The following is a 26,199-nucleotide window of genomic DNA, read 5'->3' as shown; positions in this document are numbered from 1 at the left end:
AACCAAAAAAGAGTAGGAGTAGCTGTATTTATATCAGAAAAAATAGATTTCAAGACAAAAACTGTTAGAAGAGACAAAGAAGTTCGTTATATAATAATAAAGGTTATCAATTCAGCAAGAGGCTATAACAATTATATATGTATATACACCCAATGCTGGAGCACCCAGATATATAAAGCAAACATTATTAGAGCTAAAGAGAGAGATAGACCTCAATGCAATAATAGCAATAACAGCTAGAGACTTCATTACCCCACTTTCAGCATTGGACAGATCTCCCGGACAGAAAATCAACAAGGAAACACTGGGCCTAATCTGTAGTATGGAACAAATGGGCCTAATAGATATTTACAGAATATTTCATCCAACAGCTGCAGAATATACATTCTTCTCCTTGGCACATGGATCTTTCTCAAAGATAGACTATATGTTAAGTCACAAAACAAGTGTTAAAATATTCAAAAATATTGAAATAACATCAAGCATCTTCACTTACCATAATGGAATAAAACTAGAAATCAATAATATGAGAAATTTGGGAAAGTATAAAACACATGGAAGTTAAACAATATGCTTCTGGATGACTACTGGGTCAATGAAAAAATCAGATAAATTGAAACATTTATTCATTAATAAATGTCATTAATAAATGACAATGAAAATACAACATACCAAAACCTATGGGGTATAATGAAAGCTATACCAAGAGAGAAACTTATAGCTAGAAGTGCCCACATCAAAAACGAAGAAAAACTTCAAATAATAACCTAATGATGCATCCTAAAGAACCAGAAAAGTAAGAGAAAAACCAAACCCAAAGTTAGTAGAAAAAATAATAATAAATATGAGAGCATAAATAAATGACTTTGAAATGAAGAGAACAATAAAAAGGTCAATGAAACAAAAAGCTGATTTTTTGAAAAGATCAAACTGACAAACCTTCAGCCAGAATAATGAAGGAAAAAAGAGAGAAGACTCAAATAAAATCAAAGACGAAACAGAAGATATTACAACTGACACTGCAGAAATGTAAAGGATCATTAGTGGCTATGATGAGCAACTATATGCCAATAAATTGGAAAATCTAGAAGAAATAGATAAATTGCTAGACACATGCTACCTACCAATATTGAACCATGAAGAAATCCAAAACTTAAACAGGCCAATAACAAGCAACGAGATCAAAGCTTTAATAAAAAGTCTCCTAGTAAAGAAAAGCTCAGGATTCAATGCCTTCACTGCTGAATCCTATCAAATATTTAAAGAACTAACACCAATCCTACTCAAACTGTTCTAAAAAAGATGAGGAGGAAATAATCTCAAACTGGTTTTATGATGCCAGTATTACCCTGAAACCAAAACCAAAGACAAATCATAAAAATAAAACTATAGGCCAATATCTCTAATGAACATTGATGCAAAAATCTTCAACAAAATACTAGCAAACTGAATCAATACATTGAAAAGATCATTCCTCATGATCAAGTGGAATTTATCCAGGGGATGGAAGGATGGTTCACCATATATAAATCAATCAATTTGCTACATCATATCAACAGAATGAAGGACAAAAACCATATAATCATTTCAGTTGATGCTGAAAAAACATTTGTTAAAATTCAACATCCTTTCATGATTAAAACCCTCAAAAAAATGGGGTACAGAACAAACATACCTCAACATATAACAGCCATATATAAAAGGCCCACAGCTAGTATCATACTGAATGGGAAAAAAACAAAATACCATTCTCTAAGATCTCGAACACGACAAGGAAGCCCACTTTCAGCACTGTTATTCAACATAGTACTGGAAGTCCTAGCTAGAGCAATCAGACAAGAGAAAGAAAGAAAGGATATCCAAACTGGAAAGGAAGAAGTCAAATTTATCCTTGTTTGTAAATGATAGGATCTTATATTTACAAAAACCTAAAGAATCCACCAAAAAAGCTATTAGGACTAAAAAAAATTCAATAAAGTTGCAGGATGCAAAATCAATATACAAAAATTAGTAGCATTTCTATATGCCAAAAGTGAACAATCTGAAAATGAAATGTAAAAACTTTCATAAAAATTTATCATAGCCACAAATGAAATTTAAAACACAAAAATAAACCAAAAAAGTGAAAGATCTTTACAATAAAAACTATAAAATGCTGATGAAAGAAATGGAAGAGGAATAAAAGAGGGAAAGATATCCCACACTCATGGATTGGAAGAATCAATATTGTTGAAATGCCCATACTACCCAGAGCACATTCAATGCAATCTCTATCAAAACACCAATGATATTTTTCACAGAAAAAAAAAAATAATTGTAAAATTTACATAGAACCACAAAAGACCCAGAATAGCCATAGCTATCTTAAGCAAACAGAACAAAACTGGAGGAATCACATTACCTGACTTCAAATTATACTACAGAGCTATAGCAACCAAAAGAGCATGGTACGGGTATAAAAACAGATACATAAGCCAGTGAAACATAATAGAGAACCGAGAATTAACTCCACACATCTACAGTGAAGTCATTTTTGACAAAGGTGCCAAGAACACACATTGGAGAAAAGACAGTCTCTTCAATAAATGGTGATGAGAAAACTGAATATCCATATGCAGAAATACCACTATCTCTTGTCACATGCAAAAATCAAATCAAAGTGGATTAAAGACTTAAATCTAAGACCTCAAACTATGAAACAACTACAAGAAAACATTAGGGAAAGTCTCCAGGACATTGATCTGGGGAAATATTTCTTGAGTAATACACAGTAAGCACAGGCAAGCAAAGCAAACATGGACAAGTGGGATAACATCAAGTAAAAAACATCTGCACAGCAAATAAAACAATCAGCAAAGTGAAGAGACAACCCATAGAATAAGAAAAAAATATTTGCAAACTACCCATCTGACAATGGATTAATAACTATAATATATAAGGAGCTCAAACAACTCTAGAGGAAAAAAATCTAATAATTCAATTTAAAAATAGGGAGAAGATTTGAATAGACATTTCTCAAAACAAGACATACAAATGGCAAACAGGAATATGAAAAGGTGCTCAACATCACTGATCATCAGAGAAATGCAAATCAAAACTACAATGAGATATCACCTCACCCCAGTTAAAATGTTTAATATAAAAAAGATAAAAATAACAAATGCTGATGAGGATGTGGAGAAAAGGGAGCCTTTGTACACTGTTGGGAATGTAAATTAGTAGGACCACTATAGAGAAAAGTTTGGAGGTTCCTCAAAAAGCTAAAATTAGAGCTATCACAGGATCCAGCAATCCCACTGCTGGGTATATACCCAAAAGAAAGAAAGTCAGTATATCAAAGAGACATTGGCATTGCCATGTTTGCTGCAGCACCATTCCCAATAGCCAAGGTTTAGAAGGAACCTAAGTGTCCATCAGCAGATGAATGGATAAAGAAAATGTGGTACATATAAACAGTGTTGTATTCTTCAGCCATAAAGAAAAAAAAATGAGATTCTGTCATTTGCAACAACCTGGATGGAACTGGAAGTCCTTATGTTAAGTGAAATAAGCCAGGCACAAAAAGACGAACTTCACATATTCTCACTTATTCATGGGGTCCAAAAATCAAAACAATTGAACTCATGAAGATAGAGAGATAGAGAGTAGAAAGACGGTTACCAGAGGCTGGGAAGGTTAGTGGAAACATGGGATGGCAGTAGGGGTGGCTAATGGGAAAAAGACAAAAACAAAACATGGAAAGAATGAATAAGAACCAGTATTTGATAGCCTAATAGGGTGACTATAGTCAATAATAATTTAATAGCATATTTAAAGATAACTAAAAATATAGAACTGAATTGTTTGTAACACAAAGGATAAATGCCTGAGGAAATGTATACCCAATTTTCCATGATATACATATCTATACCAAAATATTTCAGGTACTCCATGAATGTATACACCACTGTGTACCCACAAAGGTTAAAAAAATAGTTTAATAGACTATTACTCAAAGCAATTCAACATAATATTTATCAAAATTGAAACAATCTTTTTTTTATAGAAATAGAAAAGCCCATCCTTGATTTCACACGGAATTTTAAAGGGCCACATATAGTCAAAGCAAACTTGAAGAAAAGTTTAGAGTACTCACTTTCCTATTTCAAGGTTTTACCAAGCTACAGTGTGATATCAAAATAGTATAGTACTAGAATAAGTATAGTTACATAAAGGAATGGAATATAATCGAAACTACAGAAATGAATCTAGATATCTATGACCAATTGATTATCATTAAGGACACTGGGTTAGTCTATTTGGTCTTGCTACAAAGAAATACCTGAGACTGGATAACTATAATCCCCATGTGTTGAGGGAGGGTCTGGGTGGGAGGCAATTGGATCATGGGGAAGGATTCCCCCTGGCTCTTCGGATAGTGAAGGAGTTCTTCAGAGAGCTCATTGTTTAAAAGTGACAATTTTCCCCATCTTCTCTGTTTCTTCTCCTACCATAAGATATGCCTTGCTTCCCCTTTGCCTTCCACCATGATTGTAAGTTTCCTGAGGCCTCCTCAGCCATGTGGAACTATGAGTCAATTAAACTTTTTTCCTTTATAAATTACCCAGTCTCAAGTAGTATCTTTATAGCAGTGTGAAAATGGACTAATACAGAGAATTAGTACCAGCAGAGTGGGGTACAGCTATAAAATAACCTGAAAATGTGAAAGCAACTTTGGAACTGGGTAACAGGCAGTGGTTGTAACAGTTTTGAGGGCTCAGAAGAAGACAGGAAGATGTGGGAAAGTTTGGAAATTCCTAGAGACTTGTTGAATGGTTTTGACCAAAATGCTAATAGTGATGTGGACAATGAAGTACAGGCTGAGGTGGTCTCAGATGGAGATGAGGAACTTATTGGGAACTGGAGTAAAGGTCACTCTTAACTGTGCTTTAGCAAAGAGACTTGTGGCATTTTGCCCCTGCCCTAGAGATCTGTGGAACTTTGAACTCGAGAGAGATGAACTTGAGAAATGGCGGAGGAAATTTCTTAAGCAGCAAAAAATTCAAGATGTCACCTGGCTTATTCTGAAAGCATTCAGTTATATGTGTTCACAAAGAAATGTTTTGAAATTGGAATTTATGTTTAAAAGAGAAGCAGGGCATGAAGGCTTAGAAATTTTGCAGCCTGACCATGCAGTAGAAAAGAGAAACCCATTTTCTGGGGAGGAATTCAAGCTGGCTGCAGAAATCTGCAGAAGTAATAAGTAGCCTAATTTTAATGGCAAGGACAATGGGAAAATGTCTTCAGGGCATGTCAGAGATCTTGATGGCAGCCCCTCCCATCACAGGCTCGGGGGCCCGGAAGGGAAAAATGATTCTGTGGGCTGGGCCCAGGGCCTGGCTGCTCTGTGCAGCCTTAGGACTTGGTTCCCTGCATTTCAGGTGTTCCAGCTCCAGCAGTGGCTCAAAGGGCCAAGGTGCACCTAGGGGCCATTGCTTCAGAGGGTGAAATCCCCAAGTCTTGGCAGCTTCCACATGGTGTTGGGCCTGGATGTGTGCAGAAGACAAGAGTTGAACTTTGAGAACCTCTGCCTAGATTTCACAGGATGTATGGGTGGGAGCCCTCATGGAGAACATCTGCCAGGGCAGTGCAGAACGGAAATGTGGGGTTGGAGCCTCCACACACAGTCCCCACTGGGGCACTGCCTAATGGAGCTGTGAGATGAGGGCCACCATCCTCCAGACCCCACAAAGATAGGTCTACCAATAGCTTGCACCATGTGACTAGAAAAGCCACAGGCACTTAATGCCAGCCTGTGAAAGAAGCCATAGGGGCTGTACCCCACAGAGCCACCAAAATGGAGCTGCCCAAGGCTGTGGGAACCCATTCCTTGCATGAACGTGCCCTGGATGTGAGACATGGAGTGGAGATTTTGAAGCTTTAAGATTCAATCACTGCCTGGCCAGGTTTCAGACTTGCGTTAGGCCTGTGGCCCCTTTGTTTTGGCCAATTTCTCCAATGTGGAATTGGAACATTTACTCAATGCCTGTAATCCCATTGTATCTAGGAAGTAACTAACTTGCTTTTGATTTTACAGGCTCATAGGCAGAAGGGACTTCCCTTGTCTTAGATGAGTCTTTGGACTTGGACTTTTGAGTTAATGCTGAAATGCATTAAGACTGGGGGACTGTTGAGAAGGCATGATTGGTTTTGAAATGTGAAAAGGACATGAGCTCTGGGAGAGGCCAGAGACAGAATGATATGGTTTGGCTCTGTGTCTTCACCCAAATCTCATCTGGAATTGTAATCCCCACCTATCGAGGTAGGGACCTGGTGGGAGGTAATCAGATCATGGGGATGGTTTCCCTAATGCTGTTCTCATGATAGTGAAGGAGTTCTCATAGGATCTGATGGTTTTAAAGTGGCAGTTTCCTCTCGGTTCTCTATCTATCTCCTGCCGCCATGAGAAAATGTGCCTTGTTTTCCTTCACCTTCTGCCATGATTGTAAGTTTCCTGAGACCTCCCGAGCCATGTAGAACTGTGAGTCAATTAAACCTCTTTCCTTTATAAATTACCCAATCTCAGGTAGTATCTTTACAGCAATGTGCAAATAGACTAATATAGTAACATGAAGAAAGGAGTCTTATTTGCTCATGGTTCTGCAGGCTGTCCAACCATGGCACAAACATCTGCTTGGCTTCCGGTGAGGTCTCAAGAAGATTTTACTCATGGCAGAAGGCACAGGGGGAGCAGGCATGCTCTGCAGAGAGACGGGAACAAGAAAGAGAGAGGAGGAGGTATCAGGATCTTTTAAAAAATAAACTCTCATGTGAACTATGGAGAGAGAAGTCACTCATTACCATGGGAAGGACACTAAGCCATTCATGAGGGATCCACTCCCAACACCCAACCTCCCACCAGGCTATACCTCCAACAGTGGGGATCAAGTTTCAATATAAGATTTGAAGGCCAGACACAGTGGCTTAGGTCTGTAATCCCAGCACTTTGGGAGGCAGAGGCGGGCAGATCACAAGGTCAGGAGTTTGAGAGCAGCCTGGCCAACATAGTGAAACCCTGTCTCTACTAAAAATACAAAAAAATTAGCCACGTGTGGTGGTGGGTGCCTGTAATCCCAGCTACTCAGGAGGCTGAGGCAGGAGAATTGTTTGAATCTGGGAGGCACAGGTGGCAGTGAGCCGAGATTGTGCTACTGCACTCCAGCCTGGGCGACAGTGTGAGACTCTGTCTCAAAAAAAAAAAAAAAAGATTTGAAGGGGACAAATATCCAAACCATATCAGGTGCCAAAATCATTTAATGGAGAAAAATCATTTCTCCATAAAACTGGTACTGTCACAACTGAAATATCCACATACAAAAGAATGAAGTTGGATCCGTACCTCATACCATATACAGAAATGAACTCAAAATGGATCAAAGGCCTAAATCAAAGAGTTAAAACTATAAAATTTAGAAGAAAATATAGAGATAAAATTTTATGGCCTTGGCATTGGCAGTGGATTATTTGAAATGTCATAAAAAATACATGCAACAAAATAAATAGTTAAATTGAACTTCATCAAAATTTAAAACTTTTGTGCAGAAAAGAACACTATCAAGAAAGTGAAAAAGACAAACTACAGAATGGGAGAAAATATTTGCAAGCCATATATTTGATAAGAGTTTAGTATCTAGAATGTATGAAGAATTCTTACAACTCGGCAACTAAAAGACAAACTTCCCACTTAAAAAATAGTCAAAGACTTCAATAGACATATCTCCAAGGGAGATGCAAATGGTCATAGCTAATACAAAGATGCTCAGCATCTTTATCAGGAAAATGCAAACATAAATCATAAGATACCACTTTATATCCACTAGGATGGCTATAATTAAAAAACAATAAAAGAAATAAGTTTCGGCAAGAATGTGGAACAATGAGAAACATCCTATGTTGTTGGAAATTATGCAAAATGATGCAGCTGCTATGGAAAACAGTTTGGCATTTCCTCAAATTGTTAAACAAATGATCTTCTCCCACTGGAAGATGGCAGAATAAAAACCTCTAATGATCATCTCCCCACAGAAACATCAATTTGAAACAACCACTGAAGAAAATACCTTCACAAGAACTAAATAAACAGGACCTTGTTTTAGCATAATGGTAAAAGACACATCAAAGAGGACAGAAAAAACAGTCTTGCATTGACTGCATCACCCCTCCTCAAACTCTAGGCAGCACACTGTAATAACAGACTTCTTTCCCTCGGGGAAAGGGGAGGAAAGTGAATGAGAGACTTTGCCTTGGAATCCAGAAAACCCTCCCTCATCTCCCCCAGGCCCATTCAGGTCAGGAACTTCAGAGTCTGCCAGAGTCACGATGAACTCGGCCTTAGGATGTCCTCTTGTGCTGGAATGGCTGCAGTTACTACAGGCGCCCAACAGTCAGTCTCCTTTGAATTCCTGGAAGGCCCTCTGAATAAAGACTGTTACAAAGATTGGAATAAATATATAATTTTTTATTGTCCAACCATCAACATATGTCCACAAACATCAAGAAAATTCAGGGAAATATGAACTCATCAAATCTGCGTAAGTACTGCATAAGGCAGTACTTAGAATGAAATTTACAGTTTTAAATGGTTGTATTAGAAAAGATTAAATATTTAAGATAATTTGTCTAAGTACCAACCTTGAGAAACTAGATAAAGAAGAGAAAATTCAACTAAAAATAATTAGAATGTAGAAAACAAGAAACAGCAGAAATTAATGCAATAAAATGGATATTTACAAATACATAACAAAATTAATGAAAATTAAACAATAAAATTTAGAGCTTGCTTCTTTAATTCAATAAAATCGATAAACCTCTAACTAGAGTAATCAAAAAAAAAAGAGGGAGAGAAGACAGAAATTACCAACATTAGTGAATAAAGCATATACCACATGACAGATCCTACAGATGAAGGAATCACAAACTATGGCCCATGGGCAAAATCTTGTCCTATCTACCACTTCATAGATACAGTTTCATTAAGACTTCTTCCATGCTACAGTAGCAGATTTAAGAAGCTGTAAGAGACCATATGTCCTCCAATGCCTAAGGTATATACTAATTGGCTTTTAATAGAAAAAGTTTGCTGAGCCCTGTTACATATAGTAAAATAGTAAGAATTTATATAAATAAATGGCTTCCGGTGAGGCCTCAAGAAGCTTTCACTCATGGCAAAAGGCACAGGGGGAGCAGGGACAAAGAGACGGGGACATTATAATATATTTGTATATTGCCAGTAAACGCAGCAATTTAGAGGAAATGAGAAAATTCATTGAAAGACAAAAATTACAAAAACTGATTTATGAAGAAGTAGAATGTGCATATTTCTACTTCAGTTAAATATATTCCTAATGAAACACTTTCCCACAAAGAAAAATGACTTCACAATAAATTCTACAAATTCAAAAAAGATAATAACTCTCTTACAAAAATACTTTTAAAAATTAGAGGAGGGAAGCACATATACCAACTGTTTTATGAAACCAACATTACCCTGATACTAAAACCAGGCAAAAATTCCAAAAATTCCAAAAACACCTAAACAGCAAAAAATTAACAAAGCCAAATTATAAGCTACAGACTATGCTTCCTGAACACAGAAAAGAATCTTACCAAAATATTAGCAAATTGAATCCATCAATACTATCAGTGTATGCAAAGAGTAGCATGCCATGAACAAATGAAGTTTATTCTAAGAATACAAATTTGGTTTAATATTCAAAATTAATCAGCATAATTAATCATAGTAAATGAAATAAGGAGAGACACGTATTTTTTCAATAGATGCAGAAAAAGCATTTGAAAAATTCAGCACTCTTGACAGAAAAATCTGAACAGACTATGAAAAAAGGGAATAGTCTCAAGCTAATAAAGGACATCTATGAAATATGTTCTACAGTTAATATCATACTTAATGGTAAAATACGAATATCCTACCTGAAAAGTCAAGGAAACATTAAAGATGTCCCCTTTCACTACTTCCTTTAAATATTTTATGCAACTTCCTAGCTACTACACTAAAGCAAGAAAAATAAATAAAAAGCAGACAGAAACAAATGAAATATACTTATTCATAGATGACTTGATTCTATATGTAAAAAGTACAAAAAAGTATAAACCAAAAGTTACTAGACCTAGTACCTGAGTTTAGCAAAGCAAAGTTACAGGATAATAAATCAGTATACAAAAATCAAATGTTATTTCTATACACTAGTATCAAACAATTAAAAATGGACATGGACCTTTAATACTATTTACAATAGCATTTAAAAAATAAGCAATACTGAGGAATAGATTTAATAAAACATTTGAAAGACCTATACACTGCAAGCTATAAAACAATCCTGGTAGAAAATTCAAGACGTGAGTACATGGTGAAATATATGCTCTCCATGAATTGGAGGACTATTGTTGGTCAGATGTCAATTCTATTCATATTTATCTATGGATTCAATACAATTTCATTCAATTCCATGAATTCAACAAAAGTCCACATTTATCTATGGATTCAATAAAATTCCAATGGAAACTCTAAAAAGCACTTTTTATAAAGTAAACAGTTAATTCTAAAGTTCATACAGAAATTCAAATAATTTTGAAAAAGAACATAGTTCAGGAATGTACTACCAGACTTTAAAATTTACTATCAAGATAAGAGTATACTAAAATGTGTAATATTTATGTAAGTTTAAGCAAACAGATTAATGGCAGACAATCAAGGGTCTGCCAGTATAGATCCATGAATATTTTGTCAATTGACTTCTGCTAAAGGAGTAAAGTCAACTCAATGGGGAAATGACTGTCTTTTCAACAAATTGATCTGGAACATTTGGATATCTATAAGACGAAAAATGAACTTCAACCCTTAACTTACCTCTCTCTCTTCTTCTCTCTCTGTCTATCTCTCTCAAAGGGGGAAATCTGTCTGACCTTGAGTTAGCTAAAATTTATTGGAAGCACACAAAATGCATGTAAAATAAAGAAAAATAGTAATATTTAGACTAATTTATGAATTGATAAAATAAAATGAAAAACTGCTCTTCAAAATTTATCATTGGCAATATGAAAAGGCAAGTCTCAAATTGGAATAAAATTTTATATAGATAGATACAGATAGATATAGATAGATATAGATATAGATATCTCCCAAGGATCCTTTCCCAGAATAAAGAACTCTAAAATCTCAAAAATAAGACACACAATCCAATTTTAAAATGAATAAAATATTTGAACAGACTCTTCATGAAAAATAAATATTCAAATGGCCAATAAGCACATAAAAAGACATTCAACATCATTAGCCATCAAGGAAATACAAAGTTAAACTACAATGAGATGCAGTATATGTCCCCTTTCGTTTTTAATTTTGGCCATTAGAATTTTACAGACCGGCAATAGCAAGTATTGGCATGGATGTGGAGTAATTGGAATTATCATACATTGCTGGTGGGAATGTAAAATGGCACAGCCACTATGGAAAACATTTTGGCAGTTTCTCCTAAAGTTAAATCTACTTTTATCATATGACCTAACAATTGTAATCCTGGATCTTTACCCAAGAAAATGAGGACATCTGTTTACACAAAAACTTACACACAAATGTTCATAGCAGGTTTGTTCGTTATAGCCCAAAATTGAAAGTAACACAATTATCCATCAATAGTATATCCATACATTGGACTACTATCAACAAAAAGAGCAAACTACTGTTATATACAACAACATGGATGAATCTCAAAAACATTATGTTGAGCAAAAGAAGCTGACAGAGAAGAGTACAAACTGTATGAATTCATTTATATGAAACTCTAGACAAAGCCAAATCTAATTAACAAGAACAGAAGGTAGGTCTTGGGTTATCTAGGGCTGGTGGTGGGGTGGAAATTGCTTGCAAAGGGGAATGAAGAAAGTTTTTGGAGTGATGAAGATGTCCAAGATCATGTTTGTGGTGGCAGTTTAATAGCTGTATACATTTATCAAAACTCAAGTAAGTACTATCTTCCCGAACCACTTTGTGGGGGAGCAGGGGGGACAGATTTTGCCTACATTAGTCATCAGTAACAACTATATATTGTACACTTTCTCTGTGTAGTTGAGGTTTTTAACTTATGCCTCTGGATGAATGCTAAAGAATCTATGAGCCCTCTGAAATTACACGCTAAATTTTGTGTGTATCCATATATAGATACTTATTTTTGCCAGACCTCCAGACCCCGCAAAACGTTAAAAAATAAATTCTTTGTATTTAAAAAATCCTGGCTACTTTATATTTTATGTTTAACCACATATTATTAGGAAGTCTCTCCCCCTATTAAAAGCCTCACAGAGTAGTAGTAAATAACCTATTTTTCCTTCTTACTTAACCTAAAAAATGACTACCATCAACACTCTTGATATATTTTTGTGCATAAATAAGAATACTAAACAAGATAAAGTCATAACTTTTTTGCTTCAGAATAGTTGTGTAATATTTTGCCACATATTTTTCCTCTCAATACCTCATTTTTTTTTCATTTGTATATTTCCAAATCATCTTCAAATACCGGTGAATCTATTTTTTTCTTTTTGTTTTATAACACAACATAAAATAAAACATTAACATAAACACATATACACATTGGCTTCTATACTGATTAACATTTAGCAACTGTTATTCTTTCGTCTTGTAAGAAACCACCTTTGATCTCCACAGTCACAAAATGTTTTCATTTTGTGTTTTCATCTGCTGTTACCTTATCACTAATAACTGTGTAGTGGGTGCTGCCAACATATATACCTGTAAAGTGATTAGACACTTTTCCAAGTAGGAATTACAGCAAAATTTATATTTCAAATAATAAAAAAGAAAAAAGTTTTGAGTTTCTATTTTGATTTTCTTTTTCTTCTGTTTCCCCGATGGATTATTAGTGCTTTATTATCACAAAAACAATACAAAACAAAACATTTGGAGCATATGCTTATGTGTTAAGAAAAGTAAGACAGGATTCAACATTTTAACTTTTTAAGAAAAATCATGAAATTCACTTGCATTTATTGATCTCGGATGCAACAATGTGAGATGGTCTGATTACATATGAGGAGAACCATTTTCATTTTGTGTGAGGAAAAGTGGACACATACTTTTACTATCCAGAGATATTTTAGTTTTGTTTATAAGAAAATGTGATATTTGTGTTTTGTTCTAAGTTCTATAAAACATTACACAGGGTTTTTTTGAAGAAAAAAATATAGATTAAGACAGGACTGATATAAAAAGTAATAGTCTGGCAAAGAAGGTCTCTGTTGGAGGGTCAGGTGTTCATCAACTCTGTGGCATTTAATGAAGAAATTGCAGCACCTCTTGAAAGAAAAAGATGACTAAGAAACTTAAAAAAATAAACTGAAAGGATGAGTGAGGAATTAAGGAATTAGTAATAACTTATTTTCTTTTAATTTCTTGGGAGATTTCAATCCAAGTCATATTTTTCAAATGCATACATTGAGTCACATTGGCTGTAGCATAACAAAATTGAAGGTCAAATTCTGGAAATTCTAGTGACTGCTCGGTAACAGAAGAGGGGTATCCCCCAGTGCAAAAAACAAGAGGATTTAGCTCTCAGCACAATCTGTATGAAATACCACTCAACATTCTCATTTTATTTGATCTGATTCCATACTTACAGCAAAACATTTTATTAGCATCTCAAAAATGCTGTTGTTGGGATGGTGTTACTATGGATGAATTACAGCTACCAGGGTAAATATACCTCTTATATTAGTGCATTAGTTGAGTAGTTTATAATCTTGGGGCTCTTGTGAATTGACCTGCCTGAGTCTGCCTCTTCTAGGCTTTGAGACATTCATCAGTCTGAGGCACCTGGTCATATACAACTACACAGTGTTTGGGCTACATTTTGTTTCCCATTATCTAGTTTTGTGCTCTTTACTCAATCCTCTAGATAATTAACAGTATATGAGCTAAGAAAATACTTGGCTGAGGTTTGGAACTTACATATACAGTCATGCATCACTTAACAATGGGATTATGTTCTGAGAAATGCATCATTAAGCAATTTTGTCATTGTGCCAATATCATAGAGTGTATTTACAAAACCTAGATGGTCTAGCCTACTACAAACGTAGGCTATATGGTATAGTCTATTGCTCCTAGGCTATAAACCTATACAGCATGTTACTGTTTTGAATACTGCAGGCAATTGTAACACAATGGTAAATATTTGTGTATCTAAACATATCTAAACATAGAAAATGATAGTAAAAAAATACTGTATAAAAGATAAAAATGGTACACCTATATAAGGCACTGAAAATGAAGTGAAGCTTGAAGGAATGGAAGTTGCTCTAGGTTAATCAGTGAGTAGTGAATGAACATGAAGGTCTAGGCCATTACTGCGCACTACTGTAGACTTTATAAGCACTGTACACTTAGGCTACACTAAATTTATAAATTTTCCTTTATTCAATAATAATTTAATCTTAGCTTACTATAATTTTTTATGCTATAAACTTTCAAAATTTTTAACTCTTTGACTCTTTTATAGTAACTCTGCTTAAAACACACATTGTATAACTGTACAAAAATATTTTTTCTTTATATCCTTATTTTATAAGCTTTTTTTCTAATTTTAAAATTTAATTTTTTAAAACTTTTAAAACTGTTTTTGTTAAAAACTAAGACACAAACACACACATTACCTTGGCCTACGCAGGGTCAGGATCATCAATATCACTGTCTTTCACCTCCATATCTTGACCCACTGGAAGGTCTTCAGGGGCAATAACACGCATGGAACCGTCATCTCCTATGATAACAATGCCTTCTTCTGGAATATGTCCTGAAGGACCTGCTAGAGGCTGTTTTACAATTAACTTTTTTTTATATATAAGTAGAAAGAGTACACTCTAAAATAATGATGAAAGGTATAGTACAGTGAATACATAAACAGGTAACAAAATTGTTTATTGTCATTATAAAATATTATGTGTTGTACATAATTGTGTGTGCATAATTGTATGTACATAATTGTATGTGCTACACTTTTATACAACTGGCAGTGCAGATGCTTGTTTACATCAGCATCACCACAAACACATGAGGAATACATTGTACTACAATATTCAGATGGCCATGACCGCCATGGCAGTTATGACAGCCATGATGTCATTAGACAACAGGAATTTTTCAGCTCCGTTATAATCTTATGTGACCACTGCCACATGCTGTCCATTGACTGAAATATTATGTAGTACATGATTGCATATGACAATGTTCTCTAACTATGTTTTAGCTCATTCCACTTATATAATATTTTATAAATATGTGTAAGTGTATTTCCAAAAAACTGGAAATTGCATGAGTCATTCTTGTTATATTTAAAAAATAATATTTATGTCTTTAGGATTTACATTATTTACCCAGCCATACAGAAAAATATATAATTTAGAGACATTTAATTAGCATTTATTTCTTTGGTGAACTAACTATGAGAATCAGGACCCAATTTTTAAGATACAATTAACCTATTACAGAAATGTTTCCTGGAAAAAGACTCTTACTGCAGTGCTTCAATGGACCATAGGTTTTTTTTTTTTTTTTTTATGGCTGAGTTATAGACTCTTGAAAAAGGAATTTATAGTGGAAATGCTGACACAACATGAGTTCCTGTATGGTGGTGTGAACTTGCAGCTATAATAATTAAGCAATTAGGCATGACAGAAAGTGTGAGTTGCCTGAGATAATCACACCCCTGGGGCATTGCAAGTCATGATCCAAAGATAAGTGTTTTTAACCTCCCAAGGGTGTGATTACCAGATGATAACCACACCCCCCGGAGAAGACTTTTATGACTCATAATATGTCTTTACTATAAGGAAAAAAGTGATTATGCTGCTGTATGCAGATGAAGCTGGCTGTGGAGACTGGTATATGTATGCCACAAATTAATTAAGAATTGTAAGATGTATACCACTTTAATGGTATTGGGCACTGATCCCAGAGATCAATTTGTTTTCTAATCATTGTTGAAATATAAAGATGGGAGAAGGAATCTCCTCTTCTCATCTTCAGAAAGAAATGAATGATTGTTTAAAGAAATCATAAAGGTTATATTGCCAAGCCATTTTATTGACTAGATTTTATCAAGTAATTCTATGACAGTCTCTCATTATCTGAACTACTCATGTTCGAACAATTTTATCACTTAAGAATAATTACATCTTTATCTAAGAGCATTTAGTACTATAGTCGCATTCACTCATTCATCCATTTTACTCCATTACCTAAAAGCACACATGAAACAATTATGCTGGAGGTATAAAGAAGCTTAAGTCCCATATTCTGGTTATGGAACACAGGCACATAAATAATTATAATGCGGTGAGACAAGTGCCAGCATGGTGGTGACTAAAGTGTGGTGTAGAAAGCAAGGAAGAAAATAAGTAATTCCAGCTGGGGAAGAATAAGAAAGCTTCATAGAGGAGAAAATATTTGATCTGGGTAATAATTATAGTAGCTCCTACTTGCTGAGCATTTATTTTCGTTTAGACATTGTGCTGAGCATTTTACTTTCATAATCTTATTTTAATCTTCATAAGATCTATGTTGAGGTGGGTGGTATTTTTCTTGTGTCACAGATGCAAAAGTAAGACAGAGTGATTATGTGCCAAGCTCAAGGTGAGATAACTAGTTGGAGACATGTTAGAACTAGAAAAATAGAGTTGCTTTCAGAACAAGTACTTTTAACCACTAGGTACTATTTTGAAATATAAGTGAGTTGCATCCTTGTTTATCTTAGTGTCTTATGTGAAGTGAAGTATTAAAGGAAGATAAATTTGGCAATATAAAATGGAGAGACTCAAAAGGCACAGCAGATTCCTTGACCATCCATTGCAACTGGAGTCTATGATGCATGGGTTGCTACAGAGATAGAAGGGAGCCTGGAATAGTCAAGTCTGAATTACTTTTGGTCAAGTCACAGAGATTCAGTACTTTGCTTAACAGTTTGCAAGTTTGTTTTAAATGAATCTGCCTCTCTGATTTCAAGGTTAGTCACATGGGTCAGCAAGCAGTAAAGATTTCTTCTTTCACTTTTATTTACAAGGATCAGAAACACTTCCTAAGAACCTACATGATAATGGCAGCCATTGTAAAAGTTATGTATATAAAAGATATGTAAAAATAATTGCTAATTATAGTTTTGGAAATCCCAAGTTCAATATTTTCAAAGATAAAGACAGTGGAAAAACAAAACTAATTTTGATTTGAAAACTAAATGTAAGTTGCATTGCACATTAGGGAAGTAATGCTCTAGAACCTAATTTTAATGAAAATCCTGTGAAAATCAGGGTTGTAGCTATGCTGAGAACTTTGGGACATGCCTAGAAAAAAATATTCATCTCGATAAGCAAGGCCTAATACTTTCAAAGTGCTGGAGTCTCTGAGAGATACATAACAGTGTAACACGTGGCATCTGCTTCAGATGAGTTTGTGATCTGTTTGGGAGACAAAACATAAACAGTGTTTTCACAATCACTAAGAGAAATGACAGAGTTATATATTATTAACAATTTCCTGAAGTTTAGATGGTAAACTACTGGTCTACTGGTCTTTGGAATAGTAAAAATTTAACAGTAAATACAGTAGAAAGCATTTATTTGATGTCTAAAACAGGATTTTACTTATGATAACGTGGATAGTACAGACCTCTGAGTCAGTGAAGCTTGATTTTTAATTCTGTTTCAGATTACCTATATGACCTTCTACCTATTAGTTGGTTCTTGTGTTTTATTGTTCATCTTATATAAAATATAGTCAATAGTTCCCAATTCACAAAGTGGCTAAGAACATTTGAAATGGTATATGTAGAGTTTAGCTTAGTGGCCAGGATATGGGAAGCATTTATTAAATGATAGCAATTATAATGATGATCACAATAGCAATCATGTGATGGTAACTGTGCTAGACACTAATGTAAAGATGAGTGAGAAATAATCCCTCTGAATTTGGCAATGACTTCCCTACTGTTGACAGTTCCTGGGTGTTTCACCATCCTTTGTTGTTCTATACCCATTTCTGTAAACAGTCTCTTCACTAATTTTTTAATTAAATACTTTAGAGTATGATATAATTTGGCTGTATCCCCACCCAAATCTCACCTTGAGTTGTAAAAATCCCCACATGTCCATCTCCACATGAGGTCATGTGGAGATAATTGAATCATGAGGGCAGTTTCCCCTATACTTTTCTTTGTTAGTGAATAAGTCTCATAAGACCTGATGGTTTTATAAATGGGAGTTCCCTTGCACAAGCTCTCTTTTGACTGCTGCCATGTAAGACGTGACTTTGCTCCTCCTTTGCCTTGTGCCATGATTGTGAGGCTTCCCCAGCCATGTGGAACTGTGAGTCAATTAAACCTCTTTCCTTTAGAAATTACCAAGTCTCAGATGTAGCTTTATTAGCAACACAAGAACGGACTAATACAAGGTATAATAGCTCTTTCCAACGGGGACCCTGATGTTATATTTTTTAAAGTGATTCAATATATGTGCTCCTTTAAGACTTTAATAGATTTTAATATAAAGACTGTTCTAAATTGCTTACAGTTGGTAAAATTGCTACTTTAGGATGATGTGTGATGCTTATCCTGGGGAGTTTATTACCTGGCACACAAATTTGGATCTCAACAGATTCTCTGTTCCCTGGTTATCAGGCTCCACAGGTGGCCCAAAGTGAGCTGAATGGATATGGTTCTCCTGTGGGAGTTGCAAATAATGATTTTCACCGTGGTGAGCACAACCTGCAGGATCTGTTTTGCTTCTCTTTCATTCTTCACTATCTTCTCCATTTTTAGAAATAAATATAGAATTAAAATTTTGAATGAGATACCTTTAGTTTAGACCTTAAGAACCCTAACACTGGCTGTGTGACAGATTTTTAAAAACATAGGTTCTTGCTTCCTGAAATGAATTTTATATGATTGTTTTTCTGGTTTTTATATGCTTTCTACACGTGGTCCTACAGTGCTATCCTACTTAAACTTTGCTAAAAAGAAGATATGACAAGACCAAATGATAGGACCAAAATCTGAGATCACATTAAGAATGAGACTTTAAAAACACCAGAAAGTTTATTTATTTGGGCTTTTGGAATTCTCGCAGTCATTAGGAATCACTTCAACAGGGGAATTTTTGGAAAGAAAGTAATGTAAAGAATATCCAAGCCATGAGCAGGTTACTCAGCCACTCGGAAAGATGGCTTATTCATTGGTAAAATGAAAATACTACCCAACTTACAGGGTTGTCAGGAAATGGAAAGAAAGCAAGGAAAGAACATATCAACATGCTCATCACTTAACAGTTGTTCAACTAAATTGTTGAACAACTAATTTTTGGTGTGGGGTCGGTTTAGATGTATTTTAATTAAACTGTTGCTGTCTCAATAACTGAGTTGATGAGATAAGAAAGGATAGCTCTAATTCACAATTGATAGTATAAAATGAGCCCTTGGAATATATTGCTCACAATTTTAAGAACTTTACTCTTATTAATTCATATACTGATAACAAATTTTCTAGGTAAGTTACATTATTCCCATTTTATATATAAGAAAACTGAGACACAAAGAAGTTAAATGACTTGCCTGTGTTCATATGACTAGTAAGAATAGAGATGGGATTTGAATTCAGGCTGTCTGAGTCCAGAGAGAGTTCTTAGTCTGAGGCTTTCTTCTTCCCAAGACCCAGGAAGTTTGTCTGGAAAGCAGGAGCTGATATGCTGTCTGAGAACAGTGGAGATTCAAGTTAAAAATTACTAAATTTAAAAACACAGCTACTTAAAATCTTTTCTAGAATAGGCAGGGGAAAACAATAATTATTATTTGATAACTATACATGGGTAAATGGACATAATTATGTCATACTTCTTAACTGCATATTTATCCAAAGCTTGCAATAAAATATTTTTATTTCAGAAGTGGCCTTAAAAAGATCATGAGAAATAGTGTATATTCAAAAAAAATCCAAATTACTTCAAGTTGTTTAATTAAAGATGAGACTTTCCTTATCTATTTTAGGTCAAGGAAGTGTGGGATTGGAAGCTGAAAAAAACCCAAATGACTATATGGAAGGTTATTGAATCTGACTTTTCATATCTTTTCAATCTGTTGTCATTTTTTATTTGTCCAGAATCAGATAAAATTCAATCATAATGTTATACAATTTCCCAAGCTCAGAAATAAATTAATAATTTTAAAAGGAGAATTAAGGAGGTCTGAAAAAAAATATGGGATTAAATGTTTTGCAGTTATTTTATCTCTTTCAATTGCTATTAGGAAAACATGTCTTGATTTTTTTGTCAGTGGATAAAAGTAGAGAATGCCTAAGCATTTAATATAAGTTGAAGAAATAAAAGAACAATTGTCTTATAAAAGGAAAAATGTTAAGATATTTAAACAGTGTAACTGGATTGAAAATAAATTAGTGATTTTTAGAGGCTGGGGGAAAAAAGAATGGAAAGTGATTGTCAATGGGAATAGGGTTTTTTTGAAGTTATAAAAATATTCTGGAATTAGTTATGATGGTTGCAGAACATTGTGAATATACTATACTAAAAAACAATGAATTGTACATTTTAAAAATAATAAAAATTATGCAAAGGTATGTGAATTGCATCTCAATTTAAAAATCTTATGGAAAAATATCCAATGATTGCAGAATCTTTGCATATAAAGGGAAAGACTGCAGTACAGGTCACAGGAACAGAAGTTGAAATCATTAAAGGAAATGTACCAAATAAATGAATAAATAAGTAAAGGTCACAAAGCCCAATAAGTTGGAAGAACATAATTAATCTCCAGCTACTCATGATTCAAAGGCAATGTACTCAAAGTGACCACATTTTCCAACATAATAATTCAAAGCCTGCAAGTAGGCTAACAAAGTACAGTGATCGCCTGGTACTTTATGTATAACATGATATGGGAATTACAATTTTAAGATCTCGTTGTTGAAACTGGAATATCCAGATTTCAAGTACTTAGGGATACAGCAGGATGTAATGTTTAGATCATAACTATTCTGGAATATGCAAAATTACAGATTCATGCTTCTCATTAGAATTCTTCATTGGCTGAAAGAAATTCTAACTAAGTGAAGCAAAAAAAAAAGAGAGAGAATAAAATATTAGAGCACACAATATTAAAGGGAAGACTGGAAAATTAGGCATAAATAAAGCATATCCTAGAAACCTTTTGGAGGATATGGACTGGGAACTCATGGAAGGCTTTCTTCAAAGACTACCATGGAATTACCTCAGATTCAACCACTTCCCTTCCTTATGTAAGCCTGCTTAAGATTTATGTTCCCGAAAGAAAGAACATTTGACCATCATTTATTCTTATAGAAGGCAGAAAAGTATATGGCTTGATAGTTTTAACTTGATTGCATTCAGTGGAGGAGTCGTTTCCCAAGGAACTCCTGCCAAATCATGGGGAACAGGAAGGAAAGCATTCAAAACAACATATGTCAACAAAAGCCACCATTTTTAAGGACTTTAGTTTCCTCATTTGTTAAATCACATAATAATGTTACTCACCTCACAGGCTCAATACTTACTCCAATATCAGGTACATAATAAGAAATATATATTTATTAGTTATTATTAATATATATGAATAACATATACAATATTAATATGTTTATTACAAAATATTTAAACATTAAGAAGATTGTGGAATAGCTATTTCTTATAAATAGATGACAATAAGTCAAAGCAATATGATTATATTCACTTAAAAATTCAATAATTTTTGCTGCTCTGCCTATGGAGTAGCCATTCTTTTATTCCTTTACTTTCTTAATAAACTTGCATTCACTTAAAAATAATAAATAATTTTTCTCTATTTCCAATTGTGCTCCTCAGTTTATGCAAATTAGTTAGCTTTTCTCATAGTTCTACAAAAAAATTTAAATTATTATTCTTTTTTGGAGAAGGGACTTAAATAAATTCAAAATATTCACCTTATTTATATGTATTTTTAGCACTGATGTTGATTTAGGCAGAAGGTAAACCCCATAGCGTCAGCATTTACACAATCATTTCTATACCAAAGAATGCCACACATAAATGTATCATACATTATAAGATTTAGCTGGTTCTTACAATATTAGCTTAGCAACAATAGGAATCCATAATTTCACTATAGTCATTAATCATTCCTGCTCTTTTAACAATAAACTCAACAGAATGGATTGTCATATAGGGGTCAATTTTCAAATAAACATGATCAAATAACCTCCACAAAAAAAATAAGAAAAACACAGTAGACAACCTGTATTCTTCAGTAAGTTTTCTTTGCTGACTTATCTTTGGTGAGCAAATTCAGTGGAATCCTTACTTCTGCTCTTGAAAAAGTAACCTCCTTCAGTAACCTCCAAATTCTTAGCTGCAGCTGAAGGTTTTATTTCCTGGCAGAGACAAAATCAATAATGTATCACTAGATTTAGAGCTCTAACAAAAATATGTCCATGTTTCCACTTTCTGACTCCTCCCCACCACATCCACAGACACGGACAACACCTCCAGCTATCCTCTCTCTCCAATTCAGAAAGCGAATTGGGGGAGTGGCAATGGGTGATTTTCATTCAACTACCTGCATCAATTAGGAACTTACAATAAGAATTGGGCCTTAAATAATTGTAAGAGGAGCTGAGAGAAATAAATGTCCAAAAAGGTCAAAGAAAAGTTTCTTAACCAGGCCCAGCACTGGAGAACAAATGGAACAAAATAAACCCACAGGGAGAAATGATTTTTCCCAAATATTGTATAGGAAAATAAAGTTTCAATTGTTGAAAAGAAATAAGTTATCCAAAAGTAATGTTTTATTTTAAAATAGCAGCTAGTAGCTCAAAAAAAAAACCTAATGATAATTGAAAATTATTGTTTGAAAGAAAACAGAAGGTAGTGATTAAAATTCAAATCTCAATATTCCTTCTTACTTTGACCACTGAAGAGTAAATCTGGGGACTCTAATTTTTTTCCAAGTTTCCCTAGTTTATAGGTACCTATGGAGTGACATAATGGCAATAGGAATTTGGCTCTTCATACTATCTTCCCAAATTGTTTCTGCAGCCCACCATGAAGTTTGAAGTTTTCTGTGGGCTCTCATGTGTATGCACAAAGTCAGCTTCCACCAGGCATTGCTGCTATTTTGCCAGTGCCCTAAAGATAACTTTAGGATATCTGATTACCATTTTTCATCTTCCTCTAGGCATCTGAGGGGACCATCACATTCAATAGCCTCCCCTAGTTGCAGTGTAGAAGATTATCTGAAAGAAGCCACAGAATGTGTGCAGGATGTTTAATAGCCTAACGTGCAGCAAGAAAAATGCAAACCTCTTCATGTTCATTTCTTTTGTATTCTGTGGCAGTGGCTCCCAAGCAGAGATGATTGTATCCTCAAAGTTCCTCGTGAAAACGGTTTTTTTGTTTTATTTTTGTTGTTGTTGTTGTTTTTGTTTGTTTTTTTTTTTTTGCTCCTATTGGTAGCTCTCTCTATATATTGTTCAGATACCAGAATAAAGAGATGCATTTGGACACAAACCCATATTGTCCTCTTCATTCTTTTCTCTTCTTTCTCCTGGGATCTTTGCTGTCAACAATGTTTAATTCTCCAAAGCAGAATAATTTAATAGAAATATAATGAGTTAGATATAAATTTAAAATTTTAATTTTTCCTTGAGAATATGAAGAGAAACACATGAAATTATAATACATTTTATTTAACTCATTGTATCCAAATAATTATTTTAAGATGAAATCAATATAGAAATTATTAATAAGATATTTTACATTTCTTTGGTATTAAGTCTTCGAAATCCAGTGTCTATTTTACACTGACATCAAATTGCCATTCAGACTGGTCACATTTCAAGTGCTTAATGGTCAAGTACAGCTACTGGTACTATACTGGACAATGCAGCTCTAAAGAGCCAAAAACCCCATTTGACCTAAGTAGTTGCTGAAACAATCTTCCATCAAGACTATAACTTACATAAATTGAAAATAGCTGAACAATTTCTTGGAAAATAACAGTAAATTACTACCACTTAATGTAACTTTCATTCTTCAGATAAATGGATATTTCACTTTTTTACCTTTGTATAATTACCTTTGATATCTATAATTAACATAAACATATTAAAGACAAGGCTTCCAGAACCATCAAACAGAGAAAGCTTTAGCTACAAGAAGTAGCTTGATCGTTCTGAAATTTCCTTTAAAGGGTAGAATCCTTTAACAGATTTTATACCCCAAATTTCTCATCAAGTGTTTCAAAAATGATAATATTTACCAATGCCAAAATGTGATTTCATGGTAAGTGGTTCCACTAACGCATCTCAAAATGTGGATACCTAAGCTTTATTTTTAGTCATTTATATCTTCCTCTTTATGGGCTAAATCATGTGTCTAAATTCCTAATCATGTGACTAGCTGAAAACTAACTTTCTTTTGGGTAGAATTTGAAGATGAGAAAGATATGATAAAATGAAATAAGGTTATGAGGGCTCACTTATATATGATTAAAAATCACACTTTTGGGGCTGCTTTACCTGGAGTCAATAGGTCATGCTGAAAGTTAGTGATTTGTTGGCTCCAAAAGTAATGACTGTCTTCTTTTGTACATTTTGCAAATGGTAGAATGAAGAGAAGGTGTCAATTAAAAAACAGAACTCCAGACTCTACTTTAAATGATTATTAAAGTGACATGTATCAGGGTTTTATTTCCTCTCATACTTTTTTAAGAAACATGAAATTTCTTCCTTCAGCAATTTAGCACTTGTTTGGAAAATTATTTAGAACCATTTGTGGTAAGCTGCAGAGGTGCCTTCCCTGGCCATACGATCTAAACCTTTAAATACAATCTTGAGAAACAAATATCCAGAAAAATCTAATTCATTTGCTCCTCATATGTAAGTTTTACTTGCATCGTGCAAAAATAGATGACTTATATTGCCATCTCTTTTTGCACTAAGGAGCCAGGTATTTGCATCTTTGTGGGGTGATTTAATGGTCACTAAGCAGCAGGAAAGAGTGCTCACCTCAGCAGAAGATGGCATTGCTAAAACTAGGTAACATTGTCAGAGCACAGCTGGGTGGTCAGGACATTGGACAGTAATTACTAGCCAGTGAAAAAGAATGAGCTCTAAATGAGGAGACGAAAAGACCAAGACCTTGGGGATTGGGTTTTTAGTTATAATTAACATAAATCGAGAGATAGATTTGGTTTGGCCAAAATACAAGAGGAGATCTATTTCTAAGCTTCTGCTGTGTGAACCTTAAAATGTCTGCAAAAGCCCTTGGATGCACTTCCTCCCATTTCTTTCACAGCTGTGGTGTGCTATTATCGCTATTGTTAATAATAACTACAGTAATATTTTCCATAGTACCTTTCTCCTGAAGTCTATAGGATATCAGGCAAAAGCTTCCAAATTCTGTGAATAACGTTTGTCTAATAAGCGTTGCAAAATGTCAAGTTAGTGAAAAAAAAATAGATGTTAGGAAACAAGGGAGGAAAAGATGATTTAGAACAAAATAGAATGGAAAAATCAAAAGAAGAAATTATCTGTTAACAGCTAGTGAACACAGCAGACAAATCCATGCTCCTTGGCCAAACTTTTCTAGAAAAATCTTGACACATTATGGAGTATTCATATTTGAAAGCCATCACCCAGGACCTTTTAAAATTACAAGTAAAAGATGTAACTGACTTTATTTTTTCTTATTTCAAGTTCTGAACTTAGGCCAAGTGTCGAAGGCATCAAAACCATAAGGTAAACTAGGAGACAACTGAGTACTACAAATTTCACATGAAGAGGAAACAGATACCTGAAAGAAGGTAGAACAGAAAGAAAGAAGAGTTATTTGAAGTTGTTCCCATTTGTGTCAGGAATGCCCTGGCCATCTGAGACTGACTACTGAGGTGCTACCTGCCTTTGTCTTTGTATTAATATTTAGCTGTATGAGTCTGTGCTGGATAGTAATAGACGGCATTTATTGAATGGCTGCTCATTAGCAGGCAATGTTATAAGCATTTTACATGGGTCATTAATTCAATATCACAATCTTATGAGATCAGTAGCATTATTACCACCACAATTTTCAGATGAGAAA

The 26,199-nt window shown here is 34.3% G+C and overlaps 2 long non-coding RNA genes across 2 annotated transcripts in view; both read right to left on the bottom strand.

Moving 5' to 3' along the window:
• Positions 1-18,788, bottom strand: part of LOC117981708 (uncharacterized) — a 45,116-nt gene extending 26,328 nt beyond the window's left edge. Inside the window, exons 1-2 of the long non-coding RNA XR_004673327.3 lie at positions 18,691-18,788; positions 14,728-17,523 (exon numbers count right to left, since the gene is read on the bottom strand). This is a non-coding gene — a long non-coding RNA (uncharacterized LOC117981708). The remainder of the gene's footprint in view (positions 1-14,727; positions 17,524-18,690) is intronic.
• Positions 18,789-19,674: 886 nt separating this feature from the next.
• On the bottom strand, positions 19,675-25,991 carry LOC117981707 (uncharacterized). The gene is made up of 3 exons (XR_004673326.2): positions 23,422-25,991; positions 22,358-22,493; positions 19,675-19,807 (listed from the first exon to the last, which is right to left on the bottom strand). It is a non-coding gene; the product is annotated as an uncharacterized LOC117981707 (long non-coding RNA).
• Positions 25,992-26,199: the final 208 nt, after the last annotated feature.

The sequence above is a fragment of the Pan paniscus genome, chromosome 11, assembly GCF_029289425.2.
Source record: "Pan paniscus chromosome 11, NHGRI_mPanPan1-v2.0_pri, whole genome shotgun sequence".
In the NCBI taxonomy this organism is placed as follows: domain Eukaryota; kingdom Metazoa; phylum Chordata; class Mammalia; order Primates; family Hominidae; genus Pan; species Pan paniscus.
The sequence above is the reverse complement of the archived record's forward strand: the minus strand, read 5'-3'. Positions and strand labels throughout refer to the sequence as shown.